At 37.4% G+C, this 24,125-nt stretch overlaps 1 long non-coding RNA gene across 2 annotated transcripts in view; it reads right to left on the bottom strand.

Annotated features, from left to right (window-relative positions):
- Window positions 1–24,125, bottom strand: part of LOC103278869 (uncharacterized) — a 115,945-nt gene that overhangs the window by 61,390 nt on the left and 30,430 nt on the right. For both annotated transcript variants that reach the window (XR_010006800.1, XR_010006801.1), the window contains exon 2: window positions 16,105–16,243. This is a non-coding gene — a long non-coding RNA (uncharacterized LOC103278869). The remainder of the gene's footprint in view (window positions 1–16,104; window positions 16,244–24,125) is intronic.

Raw genomic sequence — 24,125 nt, 5'->3', positions numbered from 1 at the left:
GTGGAATGCAGGGATGTGAAATTATTGCTTAGCTTTCAAGACTTGGAAAATATGAATTTAAATCCTAGTATTTCATTTTGAGAGCCATTGCCATTTAGCTTTCCTACAATGCCACACTTCAGGGTGCATCCAGAGCATTGGGGGAGATCATACAGTTATTGTAGTGAGTGTCATTCAGGAACAGTCAGCAACATAGTGGGAAATGCAAAAAGTGGTGTCACCTTGACTCAGTTGCCCAGAAGTCACTGGAATGACTACTGCTGCAGTCAACTGCTGTCCATAGAACTGTTCATGCATATGGCACACTGCAAGAACACATTAAAGAATTTTTGGAAAGTCTTTCACATCTGGAGACAGACCATACACCCTATTAATGGCTAAAATTTCACTTTGAAAAAAAGTTATCACCTAACTCATTTCAGACTCCTTCCCAAAAGTAACTTCTTGAGAACCACTCTGACTTTCAGTCTGTGAGATCACTGATACAAGAGTAGTTGATCAAAATGAGCTTGACAGACACTTATTTGATTTTAATACAATGGAGGTCTATTGAAAGCCACTCTGAATCTCGTAAGGGGAGAAATGTAAAATGCAAACCAAATACCCTCTTCAGCTTAAAGTGTTTCCATCATTACTGTAATTAACACTCTCTGCAACAGGGATTTCTAATTGGCAGTCAATGGGTCAGCTGCAGCTCTAAAGCACCGTTATCTGGTTCCAAGGAACCCTGCCAAATTTTAATCAATGTGTCATTAAGAAAGTTTGTACATAGTTTGAATAATCAAGAAAATTGTGTTTGTGTTGTTAGAAGCAAACAAACTCCATACATTAACACAACATCTCTATTTCATTTCATATATATGCACAAATTATGTAAAACTATGGGATATTTAAAAAAAATCTATATATAATGGTTATTCAAAGAGAATTAGATTCACAATCTATCATTCTTTACAACTTTTACAATGGCACATGCCATAGATCAAAGAGAATTATTTATTTGATACAGATTGCCAAAAGACTGCAGACTTTTGTTTCTGAGGCGGGGGGGGGGGGGGGGAGGTAACCACTTTCTTGACCAGTTTCTTCACATTTCTGAAAAATGTACAATATTTTAAGATGTTATTACTGTCACCCTGTATCATAGCTTAGTCAAGGTTGTAGCGATTTGGTGAATTATTTGCTTATTTCTCACTAAGCAATCTGTCCGATTATGCTTACTTTATGTCTGGGAAAAGACAAGGACACTAGATTGGTTTTGTTTTGCTTCACTGGAATAGGAATTCTAGCCAACTGCACAAATTGCAAAAACCATAATGGAAAAAATATGGTCTAACTTTATCTAGGACACAAGATCTCTCAAGGGGGTTGCCAATGCTTACAATATAGTGACATCGTGCTGAGATGACTTGGTTTGTGTAAAATCTCAAGAGCAGCAAGATTTTCCACATTTCTATTTTTCAGCTTGTTGGCCCAATTGAACTTAATAGGATTTACATCTGCTTAGACATACTGTACATCTTTATACCATCCCTACTCTGAAAAACCAAAATCAGCATAGGATATCTTCCAGATATTTACATCTATCTTCCAATAGAAGAATTTTGTTTTATTGATTAGCCCATCGGTCATATCAAAACATTTGACAAACACCCTTGGCACATACTCATACAGCATACAGCCCACATTACAATCAAAGTTAAAATAAACAAGCTGTTCATAAGGGGTTAAGATCCAGATCAAATATATACATCACCCCTACAATTTACCCCAGTCAACTCCAAATATGCAGTTTTCAGCTGAGTTGCTTTATATAGAAAAGGGCCATTTTGTATGATATTTTAGCATTTTGGCTGGCCAATAAAGATGTAGTTTTTTTAAAAAGGATCCCAGTGTGTCTTTTGTATAATGTATGATATGAGGTATTGGTTTCTCTCTTTCTTATACAATTTATAGCTAAACAGTACTTGTGTGATGTCTTCTACCTCTGACGCTCCACAGATACAAAGGCATTCATTATATGGAACTTGGTTAAATCTTCCATGTTTGACCATTGTATCTCTTACTGTGGCAGCTGGGGTCCTTTTGTCCACTCCCAGAAAACTATGCAAGTGCTGTGATTGAGTTTGCTTTATAATGATATCTGGTTTAGATCCCAAACTTTAGCTTCACAAAAGAGAATGGGGGTGACCTTAGCCTTAAATACTTTAAGAAGTGGGTCTAAAGATCATGGTTGGCTATGATTTGTTAATTTAAGCATGTACTCTCACTCTGGCTGAGCTCCTTTGATGTGGAAGCCAGGAACCGGTCTCAGAAAAAAATGAGGTACATAAAAGTGCAAACTTGCTCTATTGGTTCATAATCCAATAAAGATTTGCAAGGTGTTTTTATCTATTTCACCCAAACAACAAAGCAATAAAGTAACCTGAGTAAAACATGTTTAATGCAAATAAAACATTTCAAGTCAGTGGTTCTCAACCACTGACAAGTGTTTTGGCCCACAACTCCCAGAAATCCCAGCCAGCTTACCGGATGTTAGGATTTCTGGGAATTGAAGGACAAAAATCTGGGGACCCACAGGTTGAGAACCATTGTTTTAAGTTAAAGGTTTTTTCTACATCCAGTATTAATATATAGATATATTTTATATAATGATATACCTAACATGTACTATATATTTATTTTTTACTATAGCTCTCAATCATTCTAACATACTAGCTGGGAGATACTGCTATTAGAAGTCCCAAAAAGTGGTAAAAAGCAGTAATCCAGGGAGGTTACTTTATTGGACAGCTCTTAGTTGTAGTCTAAGAATTCAAAAAGTTATTTTTCAGAATATCTTTTGGACTACCACAGTATGAGTACTTGGAGGGCTTTGGGAGCTGTAATCCAAAAGGTAACTTCCATTCTCTAGTTGAACTCCAGCTTACCACTGGCTCAGCAGCCATGAATTGTAATATTCTGGGCTAACCCCTCTGTTGTACCCCCCCCAAACTGCAAAGATCTGTACAACACAGTGACAAAACAAAATGGAAATACCATTCCATATTCAAGAACAATATTTGGATATATATGAAAAAACAGTAATAGTTGGAGTTTTAACTGTATTATGTATAAATAATCCAATCTAAGGATTTGAAATTTTCAATACATGCAGTACCCAAATTACAAACATCCGATTTACAAACAATTCATAGTTAAGAACGGGAGTGAGACAACCGTATGTGAGAGAAATCTGCCCCTTGGAAAAGAAATTCACTCCTGAAAGAGTTATCGGGGGAAAGTCATCTCCACTGAAGCTTTATCCCCAATCCTTGTTTCCACAACAAGTCAAATTATTCAAAATCCAATGATCACAGAGACAGAATGTGAGGTGAAATCTTCTGAACAGGGGCACAGACAACAAAACAAACATCATAGGGGGGTTAATCCTGTGCTATCAAAGCTAATATATATATATTTGTCTGGAATTACACTTAAAATGTACCTGTTCTGACTTACATTTATATTAAACTGGAGAACAAACCTACTGAACCTATTTTGTTCATAACTTGGGGACCGCCTGTACTTCTGTTCTCATCCCTGAATTTTTTTAAACACACTATTTTTATCCTTGCAGTCTCTAATTCGAGTGAACCATAAAATAACAGAAATTGTGCATTCTTGGTATAAGAACTGAATCTATAGTCTACTTTGTTTAGTCAAAATAATAATGGTCTTCCTTGATTTCTAATTTGTTTTTTAAGAACCAATAAACTGAAAATTGTAATACCACAGAGAACAGCTCTACATCATTTTCTAGGGAAACAAGACAGCTCTTGATTCAGCCAAAGATGATTTATTGACTAATTAGTGAATGAAAACAACACCTTGTTTAAACTTAAAGCATTAAATATCAATATGAACTATTTCTTCAGCCCTTCCCAATATTTGTACAGCATGTGATGTAATATAACACTGACCATATTTTGCTATGATGTGTGATCCTTCCCATAGATGAATTCAGAGTAGGCCTAAATTAAATTAATTAATTTGGATCTGTTTATAATCAGGCTGGAATTAATTCACTTAAATCTATCCTCAGCTCAAATTGTGTCTGTCATATTTAATATTCTCCTCCACATTACCATTTTGAACTAAGCCCCAAATGCTGGCATAACCTAGACCCAGTTTGAAAAGACTTTGAGCATTCTAATTTCTTTAGTTTGTTTTTTCAGTCAAATTCTACCCACCTTTTTGAAATACAAAGTATCATCCTTATTATCTTTCATTTAAGAAAAAAATGCTCAGCTGTTATACCCTAAATATTTACTTACATAGACGGTATTTAACACTGACTCTTTCCCATACTCTTTTCTGGATAAATAGGAAGGTAATATTCAAACACGTCTGTGCAATACGACTAGTAAAATATATAATAAATCATGAGCAGTAGAGATAATTTATATACTCTGTTCCACATGACCTGTTCTAAGTGTTACCAAATGGTAGTTATTTATATTTTCACAGGACACTCTTCTATATATAAAATATGTGTTTTCTCTGTTTTACAGTCTAGTCATAGTTTCATTTTCTATACACATTTCACCAACAACAGGTAGTTTGAAATTATGCATTTTAATTGGAGCTAAATATGAATTTGATTGAACAGAGCAGAACTTTATATTTGGCCTACAGTTAGTAGTTTACATTATTTCTGCTGCTAATTGCAAATCTTTTTAATAGAAATGATAATTTATACAACATCTCCCAACACCAGTAGTACCAAATCTTATAACTAAGAAGCTCTTTTAGCCCCAGCAAGCTCCAGATAGGGTGACATTTATGACTGAATACTAATTGTCATAATATCACCCAAAAATAATGGAAACGCCAATACTGACCTTAACAAAAATGAATGTCAAAATTAGGGTATCATATCAAAATTAGGATGATGTTGTAAAACATGTCAAACAAATCTAATAGTTTACATACAAAATATATTTGTAATAGTTATTATTTATTCTGATTTTTAATTAACATTATAACCCTACTCGAAACTTTGATCCACGTAATCTACCTGGTCTTAATCATCACAGTATCCTCAAAATGTCCACAGTATTCCCAATCCTCCAAAAGAATGCTCCACCAATGTGAGATTTTTCACACTTTGTAAGCATTTCAGAAAAGGTTTTTTTTAGGGGGGAAAGTGTGAAAAAACCTCTGTGCACAGGACATTTACACAAAATATAAGGTTTTGTTTAATACATTGGGTTCTCCCCCTTTAAAAATTGAGAAAATTTCACAGCAAGAGTGACCAAAAGGATGCTAGAGAGAAGTGGGAGAAATGCAAAGGCCTCTGTGCACAATGCTGGTAGTTCTATTTACTAATAAAAAGGGAGAGAAGTTCAATCAAGCCAAGATTGTTACGCTGTACATCACAATAAATGCATATCAGTCTGAAATGGCTGGAATGTGAGTCATACCTTGTTTGTAGGGCTGGGGGTTAGCCTTGGCTTTGTTCTCTCTGCAGAGTTATTGACATTTACAGTGCAATCAATATTCCAATCAGTGTGGCAAAGTAGCTATATTGTGGTGAAAACTGGCCCACCAGCTAAGCTTGCAGAGTCTGCCATACAGCAAATAGAGCCAGTGTCTGATGATCACACCTAAAACCAATTGAAATTGAAGTCGAACTAGAATTTAAGGTAGCAGATCCATGTAATTAAAGAAAAGCTTCAATAAAGAGGGAATTTGGTCCTTTCATAAGAGCCCAAAGGAGCCCATTTGCTCAACATCTGCCTGTCAAAGCATTTTTCTGCTTCAACTCAAACATGAGAATGATGATCAGCATCAGGATAATGCTCAGAAAGAAGGTTGTTAAGCCATATGGAGAGAGGGAGAGTTCAGAATCAATATAGCCAATGTACACTTTGAGACAGTGTGTTAATAGTGCCAATTCCCATGATAATTTATATGATTGAGAATTGAAGGTAAGGGAGAAACTAGATTATATCTTTATTTAAGTAACTGAGGAATCCATCCACTACACAAACTGAGTGCTTTGCCACAAACAGAACTTTGAAGTACTAGTTAGTTGTGATTGTTTTTTTTTTTTTTGCAGTAAGTAAGGTGCCCCTTGTGGCACAGTGTGTTAAAGCACTGAGCTGCTGAACCTGCGGACCAAAAGGTGCCAGGTTCAAATCCCGGGAGCGGAATGAGCACCCGCTGTTAGCTCCAGCTCCTGCCAACCTAGCAGTTCGAAAACATGCCAATGTGAGTAGATCAATAGGTACCTCTCCGGTGGGAAGGTAACGGCGCTCCATGCAGTCATGCCGACCACATGACCTTGGGGGTGTCTACGGACAACGTTGGCTCTTTGGCTTAGAAATGGAGATGAGCACCAACCCCCAGAGTCGGACACGACTGGACTTAACGTCAGGGGAAAACCTTTACCTTTACCTTAAGGTAGAACTAAATTTTATTGTTGTGTGCCTTCAAGACATTTCAAACTTATCAGTTTCATTGGCAAGATTTATTCAGAGGGGCTTCGTTTCTGCTTCTTCTAAAGCAGAGCGTGTGATTTGTCCAAGATCACTCAGTGGGTTATCTTGGCAGAGTGAGGATGAGAACTTTGGTCTCCAGGGTGGTAGCCCAATACTCAAACTACTACACCACATTGACTTCAACCCATTCAATCATTCTTCTATAGCTAGGATTGAACATTAGACAGAGGCCAACCTGAGTATAACTCTTAAGTGATGACTTTGTTGGTGTAATATAACTTTCAGAGACATTTATAGATGCTGGGATTATGTGGTTTCAGTGTTTTACTGTGTTTGTACCACAGGCCAGCACAGGCCAACACCTTGTACCATTTTGATGCTTTTAAAGTTGCTGAAAGTAGATAATTTATTTCCTTTTGAACAACAAGAAAACAAATAGTATAACTGTAACCAACATTCTGGGGCCTAGGAACTATAGCAAGTTACTTTTCAAATAGCTTTTCTATTTCTTGCCAATCTTGAGCAAAAACTCACAAGTCCATAACTTAATCTATATCAGATTATTCAAATACATGTGTCATATGCACTCCACAGCAGATAGTATTTTTAGTTTCTTTTAGTGTTCAATCAAGATCCATAGGGAGAGTGGATAGGAAATCATCATCATCATCATCATCATCATCATCATCATCATCATCATCATCATCATGGCAGAAGCCTCAGACTGCTTTTTAGCAGAAAGTGAAATATCAGAATTACTCTGTCAGAATAATGTTGTTTACACATATATTTCTACAAGACATTCCACCAGAAAATTTGTTTGGTGCTGCTACATGAATTCTGACTATAGTATTGCCAAAAAAAGTAGCACAGTGACTTGGCACAGAGTTATAGGAGGAAGGGAAACTAAGAGTTCCAGGCAATAACAGAGCAAAACAAAACTGAGGTCAGCAAAGATTATGCATCTGCATTGCTATACAGTTTAACAAGGATCTCATTTTAAAATTAAACCTCAAACATTTAGGCACATTTCCCAAGTCATTGTGAATAGCCAAAGCTGCAAGGTAGGTAAAGGTAGATTAAGCAATAATACTGAAAGAATGGCTCATATCTCAAAGGCATACTTTAAAGAAAAAATTAAAGACGGCTTCTTCAAGCAACTCATTTATTTAAATAAAGTTTGCCGAATCTAATTCTTGTCCTAAAGTTTGTCAAGTATTTTTTCATTATATACCAGCCTGTAGATGTAGGCAAGTATTTGAACACATTGGATTAAATAGAAACTTTTACTGAATTGTAACAAAATATATTCTGTTGCATCTGGGCCAACTTTTCTCAATATTATACACTTGGGAACTAAATTATATAATTATTTTCAAAGCCACTTGAAGTGCCTTTTCAGTGTATCCTAAAGCAGGAATGGGCCATTGTATCAGAGATGGGGGGGGGGGGGGGGGTTGAGGATGCACAACAACAAATTCATTTAATGGGAACAGAAAAAAGCCGAGCTAGAAACCACAGGAAGAAATGATCCACAGTGATTAAAGACATAATGGAGGCAGATAATTCTGATCATGTCAGTTCTTGTCACAGGAAATAGAATGAGCTCGGGACTCCTGGGATTAGAGTGAAAATTTACTGTGATGATTGCCAAGAGCTGATCCAAGAGTGTGGAAAAGTTATTTTCCTGAATAATTCTCAGAATCCCACAGTTCAAAGGGTAACTATTCTGTTTTTTAGGTGACTCGCAGCTTGCCACTGGTTCAACACCAATGGGTTTGAATATTCTTCCCGTTGATCCTTTCATTATGCCCTAAAAACTAAGAAGAAATGTGGAACATATTGGCAAAGCAGAATGGAGACAATCTAATCTAAGACGGCAAATCTACAGCCTTTCATTCTTAGGTGCAACAATAATGAACACTTAAGTTTTTTTTCCCCTTGGCAATGCAACATGGGAGTAATTTCTTGCCCCTTTCACTTAGGATTTTATGTTTTCAAGAATAACTTGTGTGCAAAACAACAACTGAGGTCATTCATTGCACAAATCTATAATTTTTTTCACCACTCTTTTCATCAAGCTTTTTTCATCAATCAGTCATTTCTTCTGCACCTGCTCTCTCTCTGTCTGCACTTTGCTTCACAAAAGGAAAATTAATTTGCACAAGATTTCTTTTCTTTCCTCTCTTTTCAAATTATAAAAACCTGGCTAAAAAGGAAAGTTCTTATCTCATTCTTGTAGTGAAGTCAAGCACTCTTGAGGAGGCTGGACAATATTTGGCAGAGAGTCTTGATATGTTGAGACAGCCTATTTCTCAAACACTCTTCACATCTCTAGCCCGTTCTCCTTACTTTGCATATTTCCTATTGTTCTTTTTTTTTAAGGTACATATTATTAAGAAGATATAAATCTAGGGCCAGAAGGGGTGATTCTGCTTTTTTCATTGGCATGCATTGTTTGTATACGCCATACAGAGAAAGATGAATTTATGTTCTGTTCAAGCTACTCTGAGTCCCCTCAAAGAGGGGGATACAAATAAAGTATTGTTGTTGTAATTTTAAAAATTACCAAAATGTACAAATCTCCTCATATCTTTGCTTGAAGATTTGGTGTTTTAAAAATATGAAAGAAAGAAAAGCTGACATAGTCATACATCTCAGACCAGGCATTAGGAGCCCGCAGTGGTGTAACCGGTTAAACCCTTGTCCAGCAGGACTGCTGTCCAAAAGGTCAGCGGATCAAATCTGGGGAGCAGGGTGAGCTCCCATCTGTCAGCTCCAGCTTCCCATGAAGGGACATGAGAGAAGCCTTCCATGGGATGGTAAAACATTTGGGCGTCCTCTGAGCAACATTCTTGCAGATGGCCAATTCTCTCCCACCAGAAGCGACTTGCAGTTCTCAAGTCGTTCCTGACATAAACACAAAAAGACCAGACATTTTGGTTTCTTATGCTTAAAAGTCTAGTTTTGAATCCCTGTGTATACAACAATGCTAATAATGAATTAGGCTCACAACTGCTTTTATAAAGTCTCCTTGTTTTTAACACTTGTATGTCAGGTTGGAAAAGCATGGCCTTTCAATGTTGGGAATTGGCTCCCCTATTGAAAGTTATTGGTGGGAATGGGAAAGAGTTTCATTCCAGTTACTTTCTGAAGAAACAATATTCTCATATTTTGTTCTGTTCTAAATACGAAGAATTCTAGTTTTATTTTTTAAAGAATCAGATCTGAAACAGAAACACTTATGCTTTTAAAAAAACTGAATGTGGATAAAACAGATAGACACATTACTTCATTTGTAATACTTAATAGTAATACACGTCTACCATTAAAAACAAGCTTAATTCCTGTTAACTTTGGCTCAGTGGTACTTTCCAACTCATAAGAGTGAAACTAGAAACCAGTGGGATAATCAGCTTTTATTGATATATTTGCATTAAAATAAACAGCATGTTCTTCCCTGTGAAGTAATCTATCCTTAAATTGTCCACATTTTGTGATTCTTAAACTTTTTTTTCAGGAGAGACTTACACTGTTGGCTCTATTTACTCTTCAAAATTATAACCTTAAAGAGAACATTCTATCTTTTTATCTTTCTTGCAGCTGAAGCAAAATAAATTCCTTACCTTGTAATAAAATTGAATGATACTGGACACATTCATGGTTGGGGCTAAATATAAATTTGCTCTGTGGACTCCCACCATTTATATTTGCATTACAAAGATCTCTCAGTTTAGCAGAAATTCTGGAAACCTAAAAAGAATTGTTTTTAAAAAAATCAGTAAGATATGCATTAAAGTCTGCAAATGTGTATGCAACAAGAAATGTGTTAGAAATATATGACTTTCTTGTTTGGGCTTCAATATGATTGGATTTAACATTGATATATAAATGGGAGGATAAATCTGCATTGAACATTTTGAGGAGTACATCAAGTTACTATGGTCCATAGTCTTCCAGTCTTTAAGCTTCCTTGAATCCCTTCTCCACCTGTCTTAACTATAAATGAAGTAAATGGACAAATGGGATGAATTACAGAATCTTGTAGCCGGTAGAATTTGCATCTGGGCAGAAAGAAGTCAAGCACATGATTTTTCCTGTTATATTTATTACCTCTTTGATGCTGTATTCTTTTTTTTTCCAGAGAACGGAATGATATTTAGCATTAGGATTCACAAATTATCTGTATGTCACCCTTACCACTTGGATGCTGATAGGATTGCCACTGTAAGTGATTTTTTTCCCATAAAGGAGCATTGAAATATAATGTATTTGACCTCTACAAATAGTGATATGATTATTAGACCGTGTGCATGTAAAGGGATTAATTGTCATTTTAACATTTTTACCAGATATACGTATTAGTAAACTTTATTAAAAATGAAAGGAAAAACTCCCTCTATCTTTCTTTGTGTATGTGTGTGTGTATAGTACGCATAGATGGGGCCCCTTGTGGCACAGTGTGTTAAAGTACTGAGCTGCTGAACTTGTGGACCAAAAGATCCCAGGTTCAAATCCCAGGAGTGGAATAAGCGCTCGCTGTTAGCCCCAGCTCCTGCCAACCTAGCAGTTCGAAAACATGCAAATGTGAGTAGATCAATAGGTACTGTTCCGGCGGGAAGGTAACGACGCTCCATGCAATCATGCCGGCCACATGACCTTGGAGTTGTCTACGGACAACGCCGGCTCTTCGGCTTAGAAATGGAGATGAGCACCAACCCCCAGAGTCGGTCACGACTGGACTTAACGTCAGGGGAAACCTTTACCTTTACCTATAGTACGCATATTGCACAAATGCTCACTTTTTAATTCACTGACTTTTTAAACCCTTTCCTCTGAAGCTCCACTAGAGATCCATTTGTATAATATATAGAATAAGCCACTAATTCAACAACATTGGCTAGATTACTACATATGCTATCTACATTAAATGTTGTAGTTTGCAGTAAGTTTAATGGGATGTCATTTTTGATTCTGCAAAACATAAAGACCTTATTTAAGTAAAGGGCTATATCTATATTGTGTATCTCTGCATACTCTGCTCACTTTTCACACTATTATCAAATGATAAATGTATTATCAGAATGGCTGGTTCACAATTAGGAAAATGGGTGCAATAGGGAACTGAAATACACCAGACAATATCCAGTGTTGATCATTCAAAATTGTATAACTTCCAGTACAATTATCATCTATTGTGTAATACAGTCCAGATAGTTCAAATTTCCTTGCTGAGGAATCAGAGCTCTTGTTTACATGTGTCTGTGTATGTCAGAGAGGAAGCGGCCAAAAAGGGGAGAGGAAAAGAAATGGAAACTGAGGAACCTGGCCGAACCAGCAGGTTCCCTAAGATTCTTGCTCTATAAATAAAAAGGCTTCTTTCTTACTTTTGAATCAGTTTTTTAAAAAACAAAACAAACAAAAATAGCAATTTACACTTTCCAGAATTACAATGCTATAAAAATTATTATTATTATTATTATTATTATTATTATTGACACAACGACGTTGTATGACACAGCAAACAAGATAGATATGCTGGATTTCGTTTCACAAAATCACAAGTCGAACACTTCCCAAGTGTCTAGGACTGTGTGATGTATTTTTGGATGATGCGTGCAGATCCCAGTAAGGTGGCCTTTTGCAGTTGGCAGATCGTAATTTTGTCAATGCCTATTGTTTCCAAATGCCGGCTGAGATCTTTTGGCACGGCACCCAGTGTGCCCATCACCACCGGGACCACCTGCACTGGTTTCTGCCAGAGTCTTTGAAGTTCAATCTTGAGGTCCTGATAGCGGCTGAGTTTTTCCTGTTGTTTTTCTTCAATGCGACTGTCACCTGGGATGGCAACATCAATGATCCAAACCTTGTTCTTTTCCACAACTGTGATGTCTGGTGTGTTGTGTTCCAGAACTTTGTCAGTCTGGATTCGGAAGTCCCACAGTATCTTTGCGTGTTCATTTTCCACAACCTTTGCAGGTTTGTGATCCCACCAGTTCTTAACTGCAGGGAGGTGATACTTGAGGCATAGGTTCCAATGAATCATTTGGGCCACATAGTTGTGCCTCTGTTTGTAGTCTGTCTGTGCAATTTTCTTACAGCAGCTGAGGATATGATCAATGGTTTCATCGGTTTCCTTGCACAGTCTGCACTTTGGGTCATCAGCTGATTTTTCGATCTTGGCCTTGATTGCATTTGTTCTGATGGCTTGCTCCTGGGCTGCAAGGATCAGGCCTTCTGTCTCCTTCTTCAGGGTCCCATTCGTGAGCCAGAGCCAGGTCTTCTCTTTATCAGCTTTTCCTTCAATTTTGTCAAGGAACTTTCCATGCAGTGTTTTGTTGTGCCAGCTGTCAGCTCTAGTTTGTAGTGCGGTTTTCTTGTACTGGTTTTTTGTCTGCTGTGCTTTGAGGAGTTTCTGATTTTTGACTTCAATCAAAGCAGGTTCTTCACTTTGCTTGACATATTCTGCCAGGGCATGTTCTTCTTCTTTGACTGCTTGTTTTACTTGTAAGAGTCCTCTGCCCCCTGATCTTCGAGGCAGATACAGCCGGTCAACATCACTGCGAGGGTGCAGTGAATGATGAATGGTCATGAGTTTTCTTGTTTTTCTGTCCAAATTGTCCAGTTCCGCCTGTGTCCAATTTATAATGCCAGCAGTATATCTTATGACAGGTATGGCCCAGGTGTTTATGGCCTTGATGGTGTTGCCTCCATTGAGCTTGCTTTTGAGAATTTTTCTGACCCTTTGTGTGTATTCTTTACTGACCACAATCTTCACATGTTCATGCTTGATGTTGTCCAGCTGTAATATGCCCAGATATTTATAGGCCTCTGGCTGGTGACACTTTATTGTTTGGCCATTGGGCATATTGATGCCCTCACTTTCAATGATTTTTCCCTTCTTCAATGCCACTGTCGAACATTTGTCCAAACCAAACTCCATGTTTATATCAGTGCTAAAAATTCGGACAGTGTTGGTCAGAGATTGGATTTCAGTTTCCGTTTTCCCATATAGCTTCAGGTCATCCATGTACATCAAATGTGAAATTTTGTGAGAATTCTTAGATGTTTGGTAGCCGAGATTTGTTTTTTGTAAGATTGTTGACAGAGGGATCATGGCAATAATGAAAAGTAGAGGGGACAATGAGTCTCCCTGGAAAATTCCTCTCCTGATGTTGACAAGTCCATAACTTTCATTTCCAACAAACAGTTCAGTTTTCCAGTGCTCCATCATGTTTTCAATGAAGGTGCCAACGTTTTTACTAATCCCGATGGTGTCCAGGCACTTGATGATCCAGCTGTGTGGGAGTGAGTCAAAGGCCTTTTTGTAGTCAATCCACGTCATGTGAAGATTAGCTTTTCGGCTCTTACAGTTCTCCAGAATCATTTTGTCAATCAATAACTGGTCTTTTGTGCCCCTGCTTTTCCGTTTGTTGCCTTTCTGTTCATCTGGCAAGATGTTTTTTTCTTCAAGATAGTCTTGAATTCTGTCAGCTATGATGCCAGTCAGTAGTTTAAACATAGTGGGCAGACACGTTATTGGCCTGTAGTTTCCTGGTGCTGCTCCTTTTGCTGGATCCTTTTGTATCAGGTATGTTCTTCCAGTTGTTAGCCATTCACTGATACTTCCTTTCTGCAGCATCTCATTGAATTGTTGGGCCATTTTTCCATGTAAACTAATCAGATGGTTGAGCCAAAATCCATGAAGTTGATCACTACCAGGCGATGTCCAGTTCTTGACTTTTTGCACTCGTTTGCTGATCATTTCAGTTGTTATTTCCATCTGTTCCATTTTGTTCTGTGAGAATTTTCCTTCAAACTCCTTTATCCACCCAGCGTTTTTGTTGTAGTTCTTATTGTTTTCCCAAAGCTCTTTCCAGAACTTCGTTGTTGCAGTTTTCTCTGGTTTTATGGTTACTGTGTCTGTTGTTTGGTTCAGGCTCTGATAGAACTGTCTTTGGTCTGATTGAAACAGTTGATTTTGTCTATACTGGATGATTCTGGCTTCATACCTTTCAATTTTTCTGGCTGTTGCTGTAATTTGTTCTTTCACAATTTCCAAAGCTTCTTCAATTTTTCTGGTGTTCAGCCAGTACTTTCGGATCAGGTATTGCTTGATTTTGTCATTCTTCAGTTTCTTCTCTTTCATATTTTTCAGGTTACTTGCATCTGATCTAAGCTTTTTGATTTTCAACTCTAGCCTGACCTTCCACTTTGGTTTTCCAGTCGATTTTCTTTGGGGCTGCCTTGGTTGTAGGAGCCCAAGCTCTTCTGTTACTATCACTGCTGCACTGTAGGCATACTGGTTTGTTTGTTCAATTGATGTTATTTGGACAGTAGAGAGTGCTGCATTCACATCTTTCATGAGAGGCTCCAGGTGTCTCTTGGGCACTGTTTTTAGAGTTGGGAGCCGCTTTCTTATTGCATTTGCTGCAGCATGAGCCATGATCTTATCCTTGAGCTCTTGTTGTCTTGCTGTCAAGGTTCCTGGTGGTTCAGCAGATGTTTCAAGTGCTGGTTCATGAAATTCTTGCAAAAGCTCCACACTTTCTTCTTCTTCTTCTTCTTCTTATTATTATTATTATTTATTTATTTCCAGCATTTATACCCCACCCTTCTCACCCGAGGGGACTCAGAGCGGCTTACAACAGTAAGAGCTTAATTGGGCTTTAGCTTCAGATGTTATCAGATCCTAGTCCCCATTTCATTTTTTTAAACTATCCATATAAGTAATAGTTTAGTACAGGGCTTCTTAAACTCTTCTACTTGGGACCCCTTTTGCCCTAAGAAATGTTTATGTGACCTTGGGCATATAGGTATATAAAATAGGTATAAAAATCAAACATTTACTGATAACAAATCAACATTTGCAAGGTTTACTAAATAGGCTGATTTTCCTTTCTGTGAAGTACAGCTGAAGCATCTTCTGCAGAGTCCACTATGAATGCAGCACACACATTCATGTAAATGTCTAAAGTAAGTCACTAGGTGATGTCCAGAAACTTTTAGTGTTGTCATGGAGCTAGAGCAGTGGTTCTCACCCTGTGGGTCCCCAGGTGTTTTGGCCTACAACTCCCAGAAAGCCCAGCTAGTTTACCAGCTGTTAGGATTTCAGGGAGTTGACCAGCCTCATAGAGATAGAAAAATATGTGTACCTTCAAAAAATTAACGGAATGTTTGTATAGTTAATTAAATAAATTTTAGCTTCATGCTTGTTTACCTGGGAGTGAGACCAATCAAATTAATAACAAACAAAATCCACAAGATTTCACAGTTAGAACTGAATTAATTTGTGACATCTACTTTTGACTGCTTTTTCTTGAAGCCAGTCTTCAAAACTATTGTTTTGGCTGTGAACTTATTAAAGTCTAGGGATAAAATCCTCTACATGCTTCTTTATATATATGTAAGCCCCACAGTACCAGATGGGACTTACTTTGTAATAAACTTGTATAAGACTGGGCTATAGATTGGTAAAGAGATTTTCACAGTGACATTTATTTTGTGTAATCTTTTGTATCAAGGGGAAACAGTCATTGTATTTCTGCCTCTAACTCTACTTGTCAAACATTAATGAAAAATCAATGATGATTTATGTTCACAACATTTTTCAACACACCTGTGTTAAATCCTGAAGGAAGCAGTCTCATTCCGAATTGCCTTCAGCCAGAATATATGAACTGATTTCCTATAGCCATTTGGCTCTAAGCGGATTCACCTCAGAAGAATCAATGAGTCGTTCAATAGACGGGTAGTTTCTGCAGAGTGAAAAGACAAAGTGTGCATGAGAGAGATTATTTCTGATAACTTTATTTCTTTCTTAGTAAAACCTTGGTGGGTGAGGGGAAAGAATTAAAGGATAAAGATTGTTTTCTATTGCAAAGATTGCATTTCATTCTGGAAAACAACTAAAAAAACAACTTTTTTCTCACACACCCAAATCATTTAGGGCTTCTCATGTTGAAAGTTGGGAAAACTTTGAGAAGGGGAGACAGCTTAGAAAATCCAATGTTAAGGATTTCTGGGAGCTGTAGAGGAGAATTTGGCAGGAGTCATATGTTTATAAGAACTTTCCCACATTCACACATTTCTTCATAACTTAATGGGGGGGGGGGGCAACTTGAGGTTAAAAAAATAAAAACAAATGTGGGAGAAAACAAGATAGACATATTCAGCCATCTGGCAAGAGACCTTTGAGTACTTAGTTAGTAAAATCCTGACTTTGAATCCCTATATATTCAACCACCTTGGTGGTACTAAATTAGGGTTGACACTTTTTTTCTCATGATAGATTTCTCTTGTTTAACAACTCTGCGGCAAACACTGCCAGCATGGTCCTTTCTATGCTCTAAAAAGTCTTAAAATACTGAAATCAGCCAACACTAATAGATTACACATACATATTCTACATACCCACATGCACATACAGCACAAGAAGGGAAATCTAGAATGTGTCCAGACAAGGGCAACCAAAATGACCAAAGGTTTGGAAACCAAACCCTATGAGGAAAGACTGAGAGAGCCGAGTATATTTAGCTTGGAGAAAAGAAGGCTGAGAGGGGACATGAGAGCCATGTTGAAATATTTGAAATGATGTCACATTGAGGAGGGGGCAAGCTTGTTTTCTGATGCTCTAGAGACTAGGACACAGAGAAATTGATTCAACTGAAGGAAAAAGATGCCGCCTAAACATTAGGATGAACTTCCTGATGATAAGATCTGTTTGACAGTGGAATATGCTGCCTTGGAGTCTCCTTCTCTTGAGCTTTTTAAACAGAGGCTGGATGACTATCTGCTGGGCATGCTTTGATTCTGTGTTCCTGCATGACAGAAGGAGGTTGGACTGAATGGTCCTTGTGATCTCTTCCAACTCCATAGTATATGAACATATGAAAATGCATAGATTTCTGTATAAATCCAATAAAATAACTCGACATTTAAAAAACATGTGAATTAAAACAAAACAGATGCATTTATGAATGCTTACATATAAGACTTGTTTTTTAGCTGAAAATATGTTTCATTTGGAAACTACAAGCCCCCATGCTTGTAGAAGGAAGACAGGGATGGCTGAATCAACACAAAATATGACTCCTGATTGAAGAAGGCTGGACTTGATTCCAAATAGGGTCAGACTATATTAAGCGCTAGGATTTCATATTTGAACAAGGCATGCTTCAACCGTACCACCCATGAACAGCATGCAGGGCAAGGGTTAAGTTATCATAGCTAAAGCCAAAAGAACACCCAATTCTGCCAAACACAATTAACTTCATATTAAAATGCTGACTTGATAGTCATTTGATTAATTTTCATCACAGTATGTATTTGTTTCCTTTCAGCTTATGTTAAATTAAGCCATGCTCCATGTCATTGCCAACTCAAGTCCTGAATGCATCTGCTAATAAAAACCTTTTCATTTAATCAAACCTGTCACTTTATAGAATGGTAAAGAATAATTTCCTGTCCTCAGCTATCAGGCTGATACACCATATTGTATTTATTTATACCCTGCCTTTCCCCCCAAAATAGGACTCAAGGCAGCTTGCAAGACAAAAAGAAATAAAAGTAAACACACATGCAAATAAAGACATACAAAAATTATGTTCCAATGGCATTGAATTGACATCAGTGAAATCCTAATTATTTTTTAATTTAGTGTGCCTTTTAGTTGTTTCCAACCTAAGGTGATTCTAAGGCAAACCTACATAGAGTTCTCTCAATATGATTTGTTCAGAGGGGTGTGTGCCATTGGCCTCCTCTGAGTTTGAGAGATTCCCAGTGAATTTCCATGACTAAGCTAGGATTCGAACCTTGTTCTCTTGGAGTCCTAAGTACAAGATTCAAACATATTCACCATGCTGTTTCTCGTTCAGTTTTAACCCACATTGTAATTCCACTGAGTTCAACAAGAATTGCTCTGAACTATGCACTTTTAGATTATTGTCTTTGTTGCCATTTTCAGTGGTTAACACTGAACTGGATATGATTTGCTGGAATACATGCAAAACTTGTTATGGAAGAGCTTATAAAGAGACCTTATTTGCAACCTCATCAGATGGCCGTCAGCATCACTCCACTTAGTAGAGAGGCGTGGCTCCAGCCAAGGGTGATCAGATGGGGGAAGCGTGAGCAAGCGTGGTGTGTGTGGTTTCCCCCCGTGGATTGCAATAGCAACACGGGAGCACTCCCATGTTGCCCTGGCGGTAGCATGCACTGGCTCCACCCTTCTTCATCCATGGAGCCACTCAGTGGGGTGACCGGGGCTAAATCAGACCATGCTGCCAAATTTAGCCCCATATGAAGAGGTTGTATGTGATGACAAACTGCCATTTGGAAATGGATCCCCAATTCCTGCTGAAATTTGTATAGAACTCCAGGGAGTGGGACAACCCCTTCAACCGTAGTGCAAAAAAGGAACTTTTCTATGTTCTAACTCTCATTCTTATATCCCGAGATTCGCCTAAAGGTTTTCAAAAGGGGCTGGGCAGGAAATTGTCTTCTCTACTGCAAAACTGGATGTGAAAATCAGCTCCCCAGAATCACAAAAAAAACTAAGAAGTACTGATGCCTCTAGACTAAAAAAAACCTATGGTATTTTTTTCTAAAGAAATTACTTTGTTGTTTTTTCTATGATCGAATATGCTAAAGTTGCAATAAATAAAACAGACAAATTGAAGATTCTTCCAACAGCTCTTGATCATCCTTCATGTTTCAAGAGGCAATGCAGAAATAGGTACCAATCAGCAGCACACAGTACAAGGGCATGCTAACCTCCTTAGTAGGAACACTGTGATATCCTCAGGATTTAAAATCTGCTCTGGACTCCTCCTGAGGTATGCTAATACAGGCTGTTTGAAGCTTTTGTTTGTTAACAATACCACAAGGGAGGCGTAAATGATTCTGTAAGCAGAACTGAGAAACAATAGCAATATTTTTAGGTATTATATAACTGTTTTATAAACAGCACAAGAGTGAGCCTCATAGAACCAATTTTCATGGGGAGGGAAATTAACCAGACGGTAGGAAAATATATAGTTGGGAGACATTAATACAAAGATCCTTGGTTGTTGTTTTTTTTTAAGATTTCTGAAAACTGTTGATAAAAGAACTACAGGAGTACAGGCCAATAGTTGAACATAAGCAGAGCAAGGATTTGCTCACACACCTGTCTGCAGTACAACAAGTTCAAAGGTGATTTAAAAAATAGGATCTGAAGGTTACAGTTCTTCCAGGGCACTACATCCAAATGTATATGCACATGTAAGAACTCAGTGTTTTATTTTAATATGAATCTGGTTAATGATCTCTCACACAAAAATACCTAGTTCCTAAACAAAAGATTATTCACTTGAAGAATCTGAAAGTTAAAATAAGTTCATATTTACACTATAGATGTAGTTTAATTTTGCAGCAAGGGCACTGCAAGAATAGTGGGCATTTCCAAACCTTTTCCAACAGGACCTGAACATTGATCAGGTTCTCATCCGAAAGACTCTCAAACATTTAGAAATCCAGGCAGACCTAAGGACAGATTAATATACTTCCAGTACACACTACCTCAATTTCATTCCGAATTCTACTAATGTGGTGGTTTATGAACTTGAGGTCTTCAGATGTTTTGACATTGAATATCTGATCCCTGCTAATTTTCCATAATGGCTAGGGGTTGAAATAATGCCATCTGGAAAACTAAAGGCTGAGAACCACACCTTCAATGGATATACTTCAATGGCATTTATTCATTAATCCATTCTATTATATTTTGTCATTCACACAAAAATAAAAAAATATATACATTTAGACTCATCTGCATGAGAATACACATCTGTATGAAAATATCTTCATGAAAATGAAAATGCACACTTTTAACATCCCAGAAGCCCAAAGGCAATTTTATGTTTCTGCCAATGTACTTATACCAGTTGTCTATGGATAGAGGCTGCTTCCTTTTCTCTACTTGTTCCTCTACACACGAGAAGATGGAAAATTCCAAGGTGGAACCCGATCCCCAAAGGATCAGCTGTGGAAAAGACCCAGATACATTCCAGTAACCCAGAGAAAAAGCAGCAATTTACTTTTTCAGTAAGGCTGCTCCTGAATATACTTCCACTGCCAAAAAATGGACTGGATGTCACTATGGGAGACCCTCCCCATCTTTGTTGTTGTGCCCCATGAGACAATGGGCATGGTAGAGGAAGACCACCTTTGTCAACATCATGTGAAGTACATAATGTTAACACAGACAGCATTCTAATTTATAATTACAAGCATATTTTCTCAGAAAAATGAATTTCTGATGGTGTGTTCTAAAGTATGAATTTAGTAGGAAATGTCGATATGCCAAACTTCTTGATTTGCATTCTAGCTTACTGCTATAGTTCAGGGTCTCTTGAACCAAGGAAGACACTTGTGTCTTTATGAGCAAGCTGACAAGAACTGCAGCTCATGTTCATGGGGGGAGGGTTTCTGGGAGGCAAATTCAACTATTTGTATTCTCCTTGTCATTTCAACTATCAAAGGTGGACAAAGCCATGTTTTGGCAATCCTGCTTCCTACCAAACCACCAGCTGATTAAGTCCTCAGTTTTAAGCATTCAGAAAGATTAATGGTTCAGCAGATATTTTCATACAATGTGGGTAGCTGCAGATGGGGAAAGAGGACTCCAGACTATTTATATCAGTGTGTTTGGCAGTGAGATGATCACACGCCCACCTGCAGCCACTCTTCCAACGATTATCCACTTGACACTCTGTGACTTCAAGAAGAGACAAGGGCCACCTCACTATAATAATGGGCTAAGCTACCTCCCATTGGTTAGCAACCTGCGAACATACCAGGTGGGCCTTCTGATACTGTTGGCATTGCAGCCAGGTGCTCAATCAACTATTTGGCTGGAGTAGATTTTAATCACAGGGATAGGATGTGATCATTCTCAGCCTCCCTGTGGCACTAAGTGAGGACCATCTGTTTTGTAGGAAGCTGATTGTTCCAGTCTTCCCTTCCATGGATAAATGAAAGTACAGGTAAAAGTGGTATAGAGATAGATTAAATGGGAAGGTTCTGGGGTTTAGAATACAACTCCATAAGAGCCTGACTTATTTGGAAAGCAGGGGGGTTGTTTTGAGGTTGGGCCCAGGAGCAGGGTGGGAGAGGTGGAGGATGAACATGCCAGTAGAAACAATGAAAAAAAATTGACAGTTTCTGTCACAGGATTAATCATAACAGGGCTTTCTCTGTACCTGTGCCTTGACTATAGAATTCCTTACCCAAGGAAGTTAGACTGGTTTTTAAACTTCTGGTGGGATGCCAAAACAGTGCCACTGAATGTCTGAAATTTGAAATTTTAACTGCTTTAAAACAGGATTCTGGGATTGTCTTTAGACTTCTTTTAGAAGTTTTTAAAAAGCATTCAGTGTGTTTTATCTTTGTATTATTTTAATTAGTTTTTAACTATTTTGGAAGTACAAACAAACCATTTATGAAAATCCTTTATTTTACTCATCCAAAACATTTGAAATCTCCTGAAACAGAAAGAGCTAGTGTGCCCAATCTTAGAGTTTGCAATATCCATACATCTATTCATTTCTCTGTTTCCTATCTTCTTCCCTTGTATTGAAACTTTTGTTAGCTTACAATTTAACCAAATACAGTACACGGTGCACATAAAAACATACAAAAGATTATTAAAGTATAATTGGCTATCAGAGCCAGCATGGTGTAGTGGCTTGAGCATTGGACTACAACTCTGGAGATCAGGATTTGAATCTCTGCTCAGCTATGGAAACCCTCCAGCTGACCTTGGGCAAGTCACATTCTTCAGAGGAAAGCAAAAGCAAGGACAAACCCCCTCTGAACACATGTTGCCAAGAAAATCCAGTGATTGGGTTGCCTTAGAGTTTTTAATAGAAATGTTTTTGTTCCTCTCAAGGAGATGGAACAGTATATAAATAAAGATGATGATGATGATGATGATGATGATGATGATGATTAGAGTTGCCATAAACCAGAAAAGACTTGAAGGCACACAAGTTTAGTGATCATTAGGATTAGAACATGCATTTAAAATGGATCAGGAAAAAGGCTTAAAATCAATCCAAGATGAGATTAAAGGCTCTTTCTTCAAAATTACCATAAGAAAAAGGTACCACTAACAATGGAAATGGGATAAGGACAGTGACAGTAGCTTCTCTAAGAAAAACTTCCAGAGGCTAAGAGTAGCCACTGCAATGATTTATTATTTCAACATTTTTGCTAAATGCCAACTAAGTTACTCCCTTGAATGAACAACTTAGAAGGAAACACTATTACATAAAACACCACATTCTGAACTAATTGCTTTTTGGAATACCTTAGACAATATGCTAAAAACAGAGCAGATGGATAAAATATTTTATTCATTTTAAACGTTCAACAGTACTACATCTTCATAGCAAATTAATTCTCCAAAGGTTGCTCTAATGTAATATTATATTAAAACGCAACTGAATTTTGGAAACAATTCATCTGGGTTTCAAGGTTGCAAAGCTACAAGATTTACACTAAGTTGTGCTCATTGCTACTTTTACTGTTATTACAACTATTTAATATTTATACAGCATCAACAGTACTCTGGCTATAGTATAGCTGCAGAAGCAGTATTTTTCTTACTCAGGAGACTTTCACATTCAACAGGAACACTAAAAAAGGCCAGGAGCTCTTATTAACTATGAGCATTGGAAAGGAAGACCCAGAAGAAAGGAAGATTCGACGCAAGAGTGAGATTCCCTTGAAACTGAAAAGCGATTTTTAAAAATAATCAAAAAATTCATGTTTAATTAGAAATGGAAGAAAGTGAGGTTAAACATTGCTTTGTGGGGCATCAGAGGGCTATAACATGGGATATAATATAAAAATAGAGAGAAGCATGGCAAAATGTATGGAGCCAGGAGGCAGAGAAAACTTGAGCATCACAAATAAAGGACTAAAGGCTTTTTCATTCCGTTAAGCGAAAATGCTGTGTGGGAATGAGGTAGAATTAATGCAGTTTGACACCATTTGAGCTGCCATGGCTCAATGCTGCTGAATCATGGGAGTTGTAGTTTTACAAAGTCTTTTGCTTTTTCTGCCAAATAGGCCTGGTGCCTCAATAAACTACAAATTCTATGATTCCATAGCATTGTGCCATGGCAGTTACAGTGGTGTCAAACTACAACTAAAATTTTCACAAGCTTCATAAGACAAGATGTCTAGGGCTGGATCTACACTGCTATATAATCCAGTTTTACATTAACTGCAAAAAATCAAAGAAATCATACTTAAAATTAAAATAAACTGCACTTTCAACAAAAATATAAGTTAATCCTGTCTTTATTTATCTTTATTTGCTTTTGATTACTGTATTGCAACATTAATATCAAGTCAATACAGAAACTGCACTTTCAACAGAAATATAAGTTAATCCTATCTTTATTTATGTTTATTTGCTTTTGATTACTGTATTTCAATGTTAATATCAGGTCAATACAGAGTTTCTAGTATTGGTACAGTACATAGTATATAGTATACAGTATATATTATTAGACCTATTTTTAATCATAACTTTCAAGCAACCAAAAACTACATTTTTCCAGCTTCTACTAATCCTCATAAGTAAAGAGG

This window comes from Anolis carolinensis, chromosome 5 (genome assembly GCF_035594765.1).
Source record: "Anolis carolinensis isolate JA03-04 chromosome 5, rAnoCar3.1.pri, whole genome shotgun sequence".
Taxonomy (NCBI): Eukaryota; Metazoa; Chordata; class Lepidosauria; order Squamata; family Dactyloidae; genus Anolis; species Anolis carolinensis.
Note: the sequence above shows the minus strand (reverse complement) of the source record. Positions and strands in the feature narration are given on the sequence as shown.